Genomic DNA, 13,448 nt, shown 5'->3' on the forward strand with positions numbered 1-13,448 from the left:
CTACTTGCATTTTTCATCTCAGACTTTTACATACACAGCTTATTAAGGTGACTTCTAAGACAGAAGGGGAAGATGACTAGTGTACAGTAACCCTTGGAGAATAAGTTTCCCTTGGGAGCTGCCTTTTCTAGGCATGTGATCCTCTCCTAAGACAGTGTTCTGATGAATGTAATTCCTTAGCAATTTGGGGGGATTGCTACACCAGCTCTTTACTTCTGTTGCCTTGCAAAGGAAACTGCTGGTTATGTCGCAGCAATTGGAAAGGTGTGCAATCCAAGTCAGCCTGAAGGCATTCTTAGTACCAGCCAATCCCAAACATGGAATGCCGAGGACGGCGCAAAAACACTCATTTGCTTTTTCCATCAGACACCTTTCAGTGCTAGCAGTGACCATGCTGGGGGAGAGTCCCTTCTCTTCATTTCAAAGGAGGCAAATATGCTTGATAGAAAGTCCTCCCTTCGAATATGTCTTCATGACAGACCAGTGTTTCCTTGCTAATGTTTATCACTTTTCCTTCGTAACTTAAATGCATTCTTATGCTAAAAGAAACCTCTCTGGCCTTAGCCAGGCTCCCTTCTTGCTGCAGGAAGAACAAGGGCGTAGAAGGAGGGAAAATCCGGTCCTGATGTCAGTGTGATGCTTTCAGCTCTTTGCTTTCCACGGATGCTAAGTGTGATACGCATCTGGACGGCCAAGGAGGCCGAGATGGGATGCTACACTCTCCCCTGAACATTTTGAACAGGTCGGGATGACCCTTGCGCTAGACGTTACCAGATGTCCATTTCTTCCAGCCGTGGAAGAAGTTGATCTGTCCATGTTGTCATCAGCTGTTCATTGTTGGGATTTCTAAGTGTTTGGGCTGTGCCGTCCTAACTGCTGTGGGTATCACTGTGGATTTGGGGGTGACATGGGGGTGGTGTTAAGGCTACCAAATAAACGTAACATGGAGTAGCAGATATGAAAATGGCCATATGGAAACAATAATGAAAATACAAACAAGAATGTAACTAATTTTAACTTGTGTGGTGCAAGGTAAAATTGAAGCATCCTGGCGGACAGGAGAAGTGACGGAAGGAGAGATGCGTCTGGACCTTGGAGGACGGCTGAGATCTCACAGGAGAAGGCAGGTGCGAGGGAGACACTGGGGCAGCCACCGGGAGGCCAGGAGGCTGGAGTGAGCATGCAGAGAGAGGCCGTGATGGGATCGTGGTCCATGAGGATGAGGGTGCAGGAAGTTACCCAGGTGGGATGGGGCCAGGTTTCACCTGACTCTGAAAGCCAGGCAGAAGGCGGACTAGAAACTTGAGGCTTGTGTTTCTCAAACCCCACGCTACTCATAAATATGCAGCATCTTCCTGGAAACTCAGTGTTATACAAATATTTGGGGCAACTCATTCTTTAACTCATGTACTAAAACAAACGTTTTGGAGTAGAATACAAAATTGGCGTGACTTTCGTAATAAAATATGCATTTTTGAAGACATTTTGGTTTATGGCAGGTCCCTTGCCTGACACTGTCATACTCCCAGGGACTCTTCTCCATATGGAATGTATCACGGGACAGTTTGAGAATTTCCTTAAGCAATAGGAAATGAAACCTCACTGCCCAAGGCTTTGCTCTGTGCCTGGAGCATCTTTTCTGCCCCTGTGAGGTCCCACTTCTGGTCCCACTCCAAGAGCTGATCTGACATCTGGGCTAATAGAGCAGAGTGACTGCATGTCCCACGAATATTCGCCAATTCCAAGACGTGGTCCCTTAATATCAAGTGCTAGGACATCTGTACGGTCCTTTGTAGGTTGATTTGCCATCATACTCTCCACAGCCCTAGAAATAGTAATACCCTGATTTACAAATGAGGGAATGATGTGCGGCAGGTTTACAAATGAGGGAATGATGTGCGGCAGGTTTTGTAAACAAGTTGGGTGGGTACTTTCGAGAAGACTGTATGTCAGGACATGGGTCCTGGCAGGCAGGGGGCCCCATAGCCATATTCACTTGTGCAGCCCTTTGATCTGGAAGGTGTCTTCTGTCACGGTCATCAGCCAGCTTTGTGGAAGGCAGCCGCCCTTCCTCATTCAGTTCTCCAGCGTCTGTCAACTTGTGCATTTCTGGACAAGAATTAATGACAGCTTTCAGCCCCATGTTTCTTATGAAGAATGTAACTGAAGCCAACAGAATTTAGGTGGGCAATTTAGTCTTGCAGATTGCTGTCTGTCCATCTGTCTGTTTCTGTCTTTTTCTCTCTCTCTTTCAGGTTATTGACAATATCATCATGATTTGAAACCCCCAGAATCACCTGCTTTTATTTAGCAGCGTATTTTAAATAGTAAAATACTGTCTTCAAAGCTCAGGAAGCCCTGTCTATTTTAATACCAACTTTCTGAAGGCTCACTGGTAATTAATGAAATCATTAAGAATGGTTCACAGTGACTGACACCTTCCTGGCAACCACAATCTCCTCTTATACTTAGAGGAAATGTCACTGGCTCCACAGGTTTGATTTGGGGAATGGAGTGGGTGGGTGTTGGGGGCAGGGATCAGATTACAGCAAGTTTCACAACAGCCATCAGCCAGAACCGGAAAGCTGTGAGTAGGTTCTTCCAAGTTTCTCTACTTTGGAAGCTGTACCTTCATCCGTCCAATGCTGGTTTTCAGAAATATTGCTAATATCATGTTTTCCAAGACAGTATCGTGTGTGGCTCAACTCGATCAGCAAAGATGTAAGGTTGAAAGTCACCCTCTCTTTTTCCTGTTGTTGTTTCTTCTCCCATTTTCACACATTTCCTTTTTTCTTGGCATTGCCTAGATTTAGTCTCCTCTTCTCCCTTTTAGGAACAGAATTTGGCATAAATAAATGATAACTGACAAAATGGTATAAGCAGGAGGGCAAACACAGGGTTTCTCCAGCCTCTGCTGCGGGTCAGGGTAATTTGTTGTAGCAGGTGGTTACCCACAAGAAGGACAGGGAGCTCCAACGGCTGCTGTTTAATTTGTATTTTAATAAAGCAACCCACAGCCTTCCATTAATTGCTGAAAATGGAACGTGAACCCCCTCCAAAGCCTTTCAGGTCACTAATGCACTGAAATTGTTAAATCGAAATGGACTACTTTAGCCAGGGCACTGCCCACAAGATGGAATTCGGTACATTTCATACCTCAATGCACTTAAATGGTATGGAGCTGATACTTAATACAAATGCAAGCACCAGGGGAATCCGCATACTTAATCTGCGTTCTCCAACTCTCAGAATTAAGCAGTTGATCTATGGGAGACAAAGGGATCATCCTTCTCTCAAAGAGAATATTTTATGACCAGGCAGTTTATTTATTTGAATTTTATTTATTTATTTTTTATACATCTGCTTCTTATTAGTTATCTATTTTATACATACTAGTGTATATATGCCAATCCCAATCTCCCAATTCATCCCACCACGACCAGGCAGTTTTAAAGGCACTGACATAAACAACTGTTTACAGCTCTCTCTCTCTCTCTCTCTCTCTCTCTCTCTCTCTATCTTCAAAAGGCAAAAAGTACACGTAAGGACTTGCTGTTTGGCAGACAAAGCATTTTAGAAAATCACTTGAAATTCTTTCCTTTTCCTTTGAGGATGGCTGAGCCTTTGATAGGTGCTCAAGAGCGTTCTTATAATTTAGTTATTTCTCTCTTTTTTTTTTTTTTTTAAGGGGGAGAAGTGGGACAGTGTGAAGGCACAGAGCTGAAGCCTGCATTTTTTTTTTTCATTTTACCTTCATTTATTTCTTCCTTTATACAGCTCTGTGTTTCTGATTTATATCCTTTTTTTTCTTGCTAAATAACTTCTTTTAATATTTCTTGCAAGGCAGGTCTACTGGCAACAAATTTCCTTAGTTTTTGTTTGTCTCAGAAAGTTTTTATTTCTCCTTCATGTTTAACAGATAATTGCACTGAATACAGAATTCTAGTTTGCTGGGGTTATTTCTTTCAACACTTGAAACACTTCATCTCTTCTTGTTTGCATGGTTTCTGACAAGAGATTTGCTCAGTTCATAGCATTGTTACTCTAAAGGCAAGCTGCTTCCTAATATCTTCCGGTTTCTTTTAAGATATTCTTTGTCTTCGGTTTTCTGCTGTTGGAGTATGATGTGCCCAGGTGTCTAATTTTTGGTGTTTATCCTGCTTCATGTTCCCTGAGATTCCTGTATCTGTGGATTCCACCCATTATTCAAATAGACTTCTGCTTCTTTCTTTCTTGTTATTTTGGGTTTCCCATTACTCAAGTGTTAACATCTTTTGTAATTGTCCCAGATTGGGGGGCATTTTGTTCTTTTTTTCATTCTTTGCCCTTCAGCTTCAGGAGTTTCTGTTGACAGGTTTGCAAGGTCACTGGTTCTTTCCTCAGTCTTGTCCAGTCTATTATTGAGCCCATCAAAGGCATTTTTTTTCTTTTTTTAACATCTTTATTGGAGTATAATTGCTTTACAATGGTGTGTTAGTTTCTGCTGTATAACAAACTGGATCAGCTGTACATATACATATATCCCCATATCCCCTCCCTCTTGCTCTCTGCTTTCTTGTGGAAGTGGAAATCTTATGGCTTAAAGCATAAAAGTATTGTTTATGGCTTTTACTACATGACTGAACATGGCAGGTTTTCTGGGACAGGGTTAATTTCAAATGAACAGCTAAGTTTAATTTCATCCTTGTGGCTTTGGAAGAATTTCACCTAGACAAAGGAAGGAAATAGAAAAACAAATACTTTGCTACATCTCTTGTCCTAGTTTTTGACTCCTAATAAGGGTCACTCTCCTTTTAGCCATGCTGATGTTTGGAAAGCCACTATGGAAATGACTTAATATTTTGAGATATATGTCTCATAAATAAAATGTGTGTCCCTCATCTTCTCATTTCCTTCCAGCGCTCGAGGGAGTAAGAAGACATGGAGTGAAGAGCTGCCTCATTTTCCAGAGAGAATAGGGGCACTGAGAGCTTGGAGGGATGGTGGTAGCTGTCACAGTGTTTTGTCCCGAATTTTTACCTCCTGGAATCCAGGATGGGCCCCTTCCCCACCCCGCCAGTTGGATGAGTGATCACAGTGGAGTAATGATGCCAAGAGGCTCAGAGGTACACTCTACATTTTGAATTGGGTTTTATTAGTCAGCCCACTTATTGAGTGCTATGTGCTCTCACTGGAGTTATAAAGATATACACGATACCGGCTCTGCCCCTACAGAGCTTGCAATGTGTTTAGGGAAGCCAGGCATATCCCCATGAAGGAGAAGCTCACTGAACAAGGCAGGAGGAACTTTTGCCTCCAAGGATGCAGATGGTGATAAAGATTGCAATTGTCTGAGGCTATGGGGGACGAACTGGAACCATAGCCTGGACTCAGAGACATGTGGACCCCAGAAGGAAAAGGGTGAAAGGCTAGTTCTAACTAATCTGAAATTTGATATTCCAAGAGCTTCCTTTAAAAGGCCCTTTTAAAATTCTTTTTCTTCCTCTTAAAAAATGCAGCTATCAAATGATGTCCGCTGTCAAATGAGGTCCTTTCCATACAGTGAAAAATATACACTAAGGAAAGAAAAAGGGCAAGACTCATGCTCTATGATTCCTTGTTGAACAAGGAAAAGCGTTTGGATTGTTCTCGCCCCTTGATGAGTTCCTTTTCCTTCCTGATGAGTTCCTTCCTTGCTTTGGTTGATGATATGAGTCTAAGCAAATCACTGAAGCCACGTGAGAACAAGCAGGAGTCAGGGTCCAAGCAGGATTACTAGCTTGGGGAATGCCTATCTCTCTGGACCTCCCTGTGAGGCAAGTGAGGATTCCCAGACTTTCGCAGACTTTAAAATCAGCTCTCCTGAGACTGAATGAGGTGCAAAAGGAAACTGTCTTCTCCGACTGGGGGCTGAGGTGGACCATGTGGGAAAGAACGGATGGATAAATCCAGTGAAGGTGCATAATCTGTCCTCCTAAATAATCTAAAATGACCTTCACATGCCCTCCCGGGTGGCCCCGGGAAATACATCACTAGATTCCTCCAGCCCTTACCTTGCTCTGCTTCCCAGAGCCCCTGTTACACAGGCAGAAACACCACCGTCATATCTCTCCCTGCCCTCAGGAACATTCACCAGTTGGGGGAAAAAATAAGGCCAGAAAATTGTTGCTATGGGCTCTGTTTTGTGGAAGTTAAAATGCTGGTGCAGGAATCTGATTGCTTGATAGCTCCCTCTCTCTCTCCATCTCTGTCTGTCTCTCTCTCCCTCCCTCCCTCTCTCCCTCCCTCCCTCTCTCCCTCCCTCTCTCTCTCTCACCCTCCACCCTTTCTCGGCTCTCCCTCTCTGCCACCCCCACTTTTTCTACTCTGCCCCTCTTCCCTCCACTGGACTCCCAGGGCTGCTCCCACACCGGGCCGGAGAAGAGCCTTACAGGTTGTCAATGAAACCTGGAATTATTTCCTTTGATGGCTCAGATAATAGTAGGAGCCAAGGCAATGAGTGAGGTCGTCTGAAACCAATGCAGTCCTGCCCGGGATCCGGGAGCCAATCGCAGGAGCAGAAGGCGGGGCGTCAGCGCCAGCAGATAATTGCTAAGTGCATCGCTAGCACAGTTGGTCCGAGCCGCCGAAAGGTCTGGTCGCAGAGACGGGGACGGGCAATCCTCAGCGTGCTCCATCCCGACAGCAGCCCTCCACGGCTCGGCAGGGCAGCGAGCCTCTGGGCACCGGCCCCTCTGCTCCACGGAAAAGGTACTCCTGCTGCATCCCGGCGGGGCTGCTCTTGGTTTCTGTCCTCAGGGGCTTGCAGTTTAGCCTCTGTAGAGGGGTTGCAGAAAGAAAAGTTTAGGGGAGGAAATGTGACAGCGGAGGGAAATCACCGTCTTTTGTTGGGAGGAAAACAAGCTGACGGTTTGGGAAACTTCTGTGCTGTCTAGAACTGGATTTGTTTTACTACTCTCTCAGTTAGCCGCGCTCAGGTCTGTGGAAATAGGTCTAGTCTTGGGCTAGTGTGCCTGCCGGTTGGGGTGTAGATTTGGGTTTGTTGGGTGAAGGGGGTTGAACCCTGGATGTACTGCTTCCTGGCAGACCCATTGCTGCGTGGCTGATTCTGGGAAGCGTGATGGGTTGGTTGGGTTTTCCACCATAGGGTCTGCCCCCCTTGACTTTACCTTATTCTGCTGTCCCCCAACTCTTGTGACCTTCAGCTTGAGTCCTTCCTCAAACTTCTGTCTCCTTCCTCGCCCCTCCCCCTTGCCGACTCTGTCTCTGCTCACTTAATGTGGTGGAAGGAGACGTTTCCTGGGGTGTGGGCGACTGTCCTGTTTGACCTGATGGGCGTCTGCCTGTCACATAACTTGGTGAGAAACCAACAAAAGGGTTCCCAGAGGAAAAACCATCACTCCACTGATTAGCTCCCCCAAACTCTGGAAGACTCTCTGGGCTTGGTGCGTACTGAAATAAAGGGGATGGAATGAAATTGCATCCCGTGTGAAGGTTACACCCTCACCAGGGACAGGCTGTAGGGTGCTAAGGAAGCCCGGGGCTCTGGGTGCATGGGGGGCTGAGGGGCTGCTGGCACCACCATCCCTACTGCCTGTGATGACTACTCTTCAAGTAAAGGGCTGGCCACGGCAGGAGGCTGGTCCAGGCATGTAGCATCCTTGCTCATTTATGAACAGTTAGGACGACAAGGGCCCTGCTGGCTCTTAGTCCCACTTGTGGTCCTGAGGAGAAGTCCTTCTCCCCACATTCTGCCACCCGGGAGGTATTAGGTCAGTGGGCCTCCTAGGAAGCAGGGTCCCCATGGGAGAAGGTGAAGTTCTTGGTCTTAAACTTCCTTCCTGCTTTGGTGCAGGCAGCTCCTATTTGAACGTTCCACGGCACACCGCCAGGTGTGTCCTCCCACCTGCCGGGTCCTCAGAAGCTGCTGGTCCAGGACTGATCTTCCAAATCCCTGAGCCCCTCTGACTTCTAGCCTAGACCCAAAGCTGGGAAGTTCGGTTCCCAGTCCTGGCAGGATGGGGATGTGCTGGGAGGACTCCTCCAGGACACCTGGTCCGCAGGACACCCTTCCCGCCGAGGTGTAGATGCCTCCATTCTCTGGCTCCACAAATCACATTCACTCTTTAATTCTTGTTTTCTTTAACCTCCACAAGGGCTTCTCCTCTGCCTCCTTTACATAGCCGTTTCGGGTGGGAGATGTTATTGCTGAAGCTCTATTCACAATGCTTAAAAAAAAAACCCAGCTGCCCGACTTTTGTTTTTCTTGGTCAGGATACAGTCAGCTTTCTCCTCTGTACATGTTGCCTGGCAGTAAACAAAACAAGCTTGCAGCCCCGCAAAGGAGAATGCCTTTGTGTTTGGGAGGCTGGAGCAGAGGCTGAACTTTTATTGCCTGTTGGGGCATCTTTGGCCCAGGACCTTCTCCTCTGTGGTCTGTCTGGGGCAGGTGACCCCCAGAGAGCCCATGAGAGAAGACATCCAGCAGGTGGGAGATTTTGAAAAGGGGCACCTTGGTTTTCAGGAAGGCAGTGGTAACACGAGAACATGCTTTGCAGTTGGAGGGGTATCTAGAACCGGGGACAGGTAGCAAAATTGTGGATCCCTCCCACCGATGCCGATCTGCTAGATGTCTATCATGACAGAGGACATTCAAAGTAAGGCTTTGAAACCGGCTCCGGAGTGGTGACTCATGCGGAGCTAGAAGGCTGGGTGGGGGAGGGGGCAGAGGGAGCTGCAAAGTACAAGTGGGACACACTGGAAACACTTGCTTTCCTCCTTCCCTCTCCTCCTCTGCAGTCTTCCTTGTAGCTCCCTATTTGGAACAAAGATCATTAAAATAACAACTTTAGGCTAAAAAAAGCATAATGGGAGCTGAAGAATAATTGAAGAGTCTCAAAACCCCGTCACTGCAACTTCACCTCGGATGGGGCGTGAAACCCAGGGTCCAACCGCTGCGCGATCCAGTTCGGAGGGTTTCCTTGCTGGCTGGTGTTGGGCTGGTTGGCTCCTTGTGAAGCCAGGCACCTGCTTGCGTCTGAAGGGACCGATTGGTGTTCAGGAAGTTAGGTTTGTCACCCGTCATTCCATCAAACGTGGTGGCTTGAGTCTGGACCCCGGATAAGCACCATTCATAGGTCTCTCCCCAGCTGGCCCGACAGGATTTCTCCTTTAACCACTGTGCCGTGAAGGGGTTTCCTCTTTCTGCTTTCACAAGCCCTGGGTCATCTACCTGGCCAAAGTCCCTTCCTTACTTTTCTGCTGCTCTTTCCCATTCTTCCTTTCATCATCAACACGTCAGTAAATAGTCTGTTTGCCAGTCTGCTTTGATCTTGTCATCTTGTGCCAGTCACGCTACTTCCCCTGAAGTAGGGTAGAAAACATATTAAGATTTTGATCAGAGACAAGCCTTTGAGTCTTCTATCTTAAGATTTAGTGTTGCGATTTTGAGGAAATCAAATCAGCACGTTTATTGTGTTAAGTGTTGAAACGTCTTTTTGTCTGGTGGATGTGTGAACTCCCAGTTATCCTGGGGGCTGGGGTGTGTCTGGGGGTCGGAAATAAGTCTGGAGTGGCCTCTGAAAGGTGGCGAGGTTGGAGTGTGAAGCTTCTGTTTATTCAAGATGCGGTGAAGGCTGTTTTGAAATGCGTTCGCTCTACTCTTATTTTTCCTCTTCGTTCTTCACTTAGGACCATTTCGTAGCCCAAATTATCAGTGACTAATTCGCCCGTCTCCCTTTTCCGTACACTCATGAGGTCCCTTCCTCCCTCCTCACTTGGGAGCAGTTTCACACTGAAGCTGGGACCTGAACCGTCTTACTTCATCCCAGTAGATGTCTGTCTTTTCTTCCTTCCCTTCTGGTTCTTCCTTGCCATCACTTAAGGGCACCCTAGAGGTTGAGATTTAATATTAGACACCACGCTTACCTTACTTCCGAAACAGTGAACCGGGGGTGTCAGGAATTCTGGAATGCACCTGGCGTTGGCCCTGGGGGAGCGCTGTGTTCAGTTCTAGACCTCACCGGGCACCTGGGGTGGTGCAGCCGCCCCGTGTGAGGCCGGTGGGCACAGACCCACCGGCTGTGCTGAGCTCCGCCCTCGCATAGCCTCCATGCGCAGGACCGACCTTGGAAACCAGCACACGGTGGTTGTTTGGTCAGTCTCCCATTCTTTGTTTTTTGTTCTCTCCTCACCCCTAAATCTCTCTATCAAGAGTTAGGATCAGTTGACTTATTCGTACTAAAGAGTGAGTAGTTAACAGTGTTGTCACTTTCGAGGTGTTTGAGCTCTGAATGGTATTCAGAGTGGAGTTTCATTTGTCTGCTAATGGGATGGGGGGCATGAGTTTGGACCAGGAGCGTCCGTGCGATTGTGGCTCTTTGCTTTTCCGTTAAGGCTCATTTGCTCATACCCATGGATGCGCTGCAGTTACTCGGGGCGCAGTGCTGGCAGGATTTGGGGTCTAGCAGCTGAAGCTTGATTCCTCAGATTTGACCTTGGGCACTGCATCTATTTTCCTTTTCTGACCTTCCTGTAAAGCCCGGGGCTTGGACTGTGTTCTCATCCCTCCTTTTCTGCTCTGACCTTCTCTCTGCGTTTTGCCACCCGGGTCCTAAATCCAGCTGGGGATGTAACAGCTTCAGAAGGACTCGGGTTTACGGAGCTGCTCTGGCGCAGGCCACGGCATTCAGCGATGCTCCCAGAGCCGGAATTCCTTGCAGGCAGGTCGGAAGGAATGGTGGATGCTGTACCAGAAGGAAAACAGGCTGAGGGGTGATGTAATAACTGGTTTTGGTTTAGGAGGGGATGTTATATGGAGGATGGCGACCAGCTGTTCTCCATCTCCAGTAAGGACTGAACGAGAGAAAATAGATAGAAATTGCAGCAGATGGACTTAGATTAGGTATGAGGAAGAATTTTCCATCAGCCAGAGCTGTTAAAAAGGGAAGGTTCGGAGCCTCCATGATGATCTTTAGGAAACGGATGAGCAGGAGATTCAGCTGGAGGATGAGGCAGGGGACTGTGGCGAGGCGACAGGCAGGGGCCGTCTAGTGCAGGGATCCTGGCCCATTCCTGATGAGGGTCCTTGTTTATTTCTCTGAGACCTCGCCTGTGCTCTGGGGCATCAAAGAGACCGAGAATCAGTCCGAGGGACGGAGCCGACCAATCCGAGCTGCCCTCCTGCCGCTGCCTGAGGGCCAGACCCTGTCTGTGGCTTGAGGACCTCTCCTCAGGTCTAACCTTTCATTTCCAGATGTGGCGAACGTGGCCCAGAGAGGTGAGAGGCCTGGCGTTGTCACACGGTGACCCGATGGCAGAGCCGGGATCAGAATCAAGGTCCTCCATCCCAAGTCAGTGTTACCTGCTTTGTAGCTCATTTATTTCCTTGTTTCGAAATTGAAGGGCCATTTCCTTTTTCTGGGCTGCTGTCTCTATCCATCCAAATGGCAGAGACAGGGAGCCCTGCAGTCTGCAGTGGTCATTGAGTGCCCGTTACTGATACCGTGTAACCAACTCCGGCTTCCCTGGTTTACATGGCAGACACTTTGGTCCCTGTCGTTGGATGGGAAGGGGCTTCTGCAAGGCCAGGGTTGGCAGGATGCACGCCAGACACTGCGGAGGAAAGGAGGGGATGGGGTAGAACTGTGGGGACCAGGAAGAGAGAGAGGCAAAAAATAAAGCATGACTTAATCTGCAGCCTATGAAGACAAGAGCCTTTAGATGTCTAGTTCCAACTCCTCATAGGATAAAAGTGGTCCACAGCATGCGTGGGCTCTGGACAAGACACTTCACCAGTCACCTTTACCCAACGAAACAGAATTTTGAATTTCTCTTGGATTCTCATTTCTAAGAGAAGCTTCTACAACGTGGGGCTGAAATTCTACCTTCCTTCTGGCCAGACTTGATTCACTTTTGGGCAGACGCACCTCCTGGATGCTCGGAGGCTCAGGGCAGGGTGCACACTTCCGCAGAGGGGGACTGTCTCAGGGCCCAGAGGCTGGCTCCCTGGGGGCCCAGGGATGGGAGTGGAGGGATGCTGTCTTGCCAGCAGCCTGGGGATGAACACAGAGGCTGGCCCTCTGGAGAGCCAGGCAGAGGCTGGAGACCGCTTTGCCCTGTGGTGCTTTGAGCCATGTAGGCAGCAAGATGAATTGGTGAAATGAGCATCACCAAATGAATACATATTTTATTTGAAAAAAAAAAAGGGATAAAGCACTGAGGTTTGTGCTGGGCTAGCTAGGGGTGAGTGCTCGGTGGGGAGAGCACGTCCCTTGCACACCCACAGCCCGCAGGCGTGTCTTTGTGCTGATGAAGGCTTCCTGAGCACTGAGGCAGGTACCGGGGGTCAGGATGGGGTTCTTCCAGGAACAAGGTAGGTGTGATTCTTCCGAGGGAACCTCTGTGGAAGGACCGTCAGCCCCAGAGGCAGCCAAGTGGGATGTCTGTCCAAGGAACGGCCAGGAGAGAAGATGCAGAGAAGCCAAAGTGCGAGAGGACACCGTGAGCCACCAGGGGCTGGGCTACCCTGGATGTGAGACAGGATTGAGGGATGGAGAGAGCTTGCGAAGATGACAGAGAGAGAGGAGGGGTGGGTAGCCGGGGGAAGACAGGAAACCCAGGGGCTGCAGACCTCATCCACAGAAGGAGAGGGAGCCTCTGGGCCCTGAGACAGTCCCCCTCTGCAGAAGTGTGCACCCTGCCCTGGGCCTCTGAGCATCCAGGAGGTGCGTCTGGCCAGAAGGAAGGTAGAATTTCAGCCCCACGTCGTAGAAGCTTCTCTTAGAAATGAGAATCCAAGTGAAATTCAAAATTCTGTTTCGTTGGGTAAAGGTGACTGGTGAAGTGTCTTGTCCAGAGCCCACGCATGCTGTGGACCACTGCATGGAACCTGGGTCACCAGTCCCAGCCCAGGGTGCTCTCATCCCAGCCCTGCTTCCCCCATGTCCTTTTTATTCAGAAGGACGTTCAGCTGACTCGTCACTTCTGCCCTCAGTGTGGCTGCTGTGCGCTACAGATACAAGGCGGTGTCGTAAGCGTGACAGTGGGGGGCCCGGATGCAGGCTGCACTGGGTGCCATTACTTCGTGTGGTCAGAGGAGGCCTCCTGCAGAGAGGAACACAGTGGGGGGCGGGGGGACCTGACAGATAAACCGGATCCCCCCAGGTGGCTGGGGGAGACAGGGCAGCCACAGGTCAAGACCCAGAAGCATGAAGCAGCGGGGGCCAGCGCCCCGTGGGTAACACTTGGCATGGCTCCATCTGAGTACACGAGGGATGTTTGGGGGGTGTGGGAGGAGGAGATACCGGTGCCCCAGGTAGGGAGGGACCAGCTGGCCAAACTCAGGGGCGGAAGGGTTTTAGGCAGGAAAAGACAGTCACGTTTGCATTTAGGGAAAATGAGATGGGAATGGAGAGCGGGGGTGAGGTTGGGGAGGGGCAAGCCTGGGATGCAGAGGCCGGGTCCGAACT

General features: G+C 49.0%; 1 protein-coding gene across 1 annotated transcript in view; it reads left to right on the forward strand.

Annotated features, from left to right (window-relative positions):
- The first annotated feature begins 6,609 nt into the window (after positions 1 to 6,609).
- Positions 6,610 to 13,448, forward strand: part of ZMAT4 (zinc finger matrin-type 4) — a 335,488-nt gene continuing 328,649 nt past the window's right edge. The window contains exon 1 of the mRNA XM_065899963.1: positions 6,610 to 6,729. The gene's annotated coding sequence lies outside the window, so the exon portion shown is untranslated. The remainder of the gene's footprint in view (positions 6,730 to 13,448) is intronic.

This window comes from Phocoena phocoena, chromosome 21 (assembly GCF_963924675.1).
Source record: "Phocoena phocoena chromosome 21, mPhoPho1.1, whole genome shotgun sequence".
NCBI classification, from domain to species: Eukaryota; Metazoa; Chordata; class Mammalia; order Artiodactyla; family Phocoenidae; genus Phocoena; species Phocoena phocoena.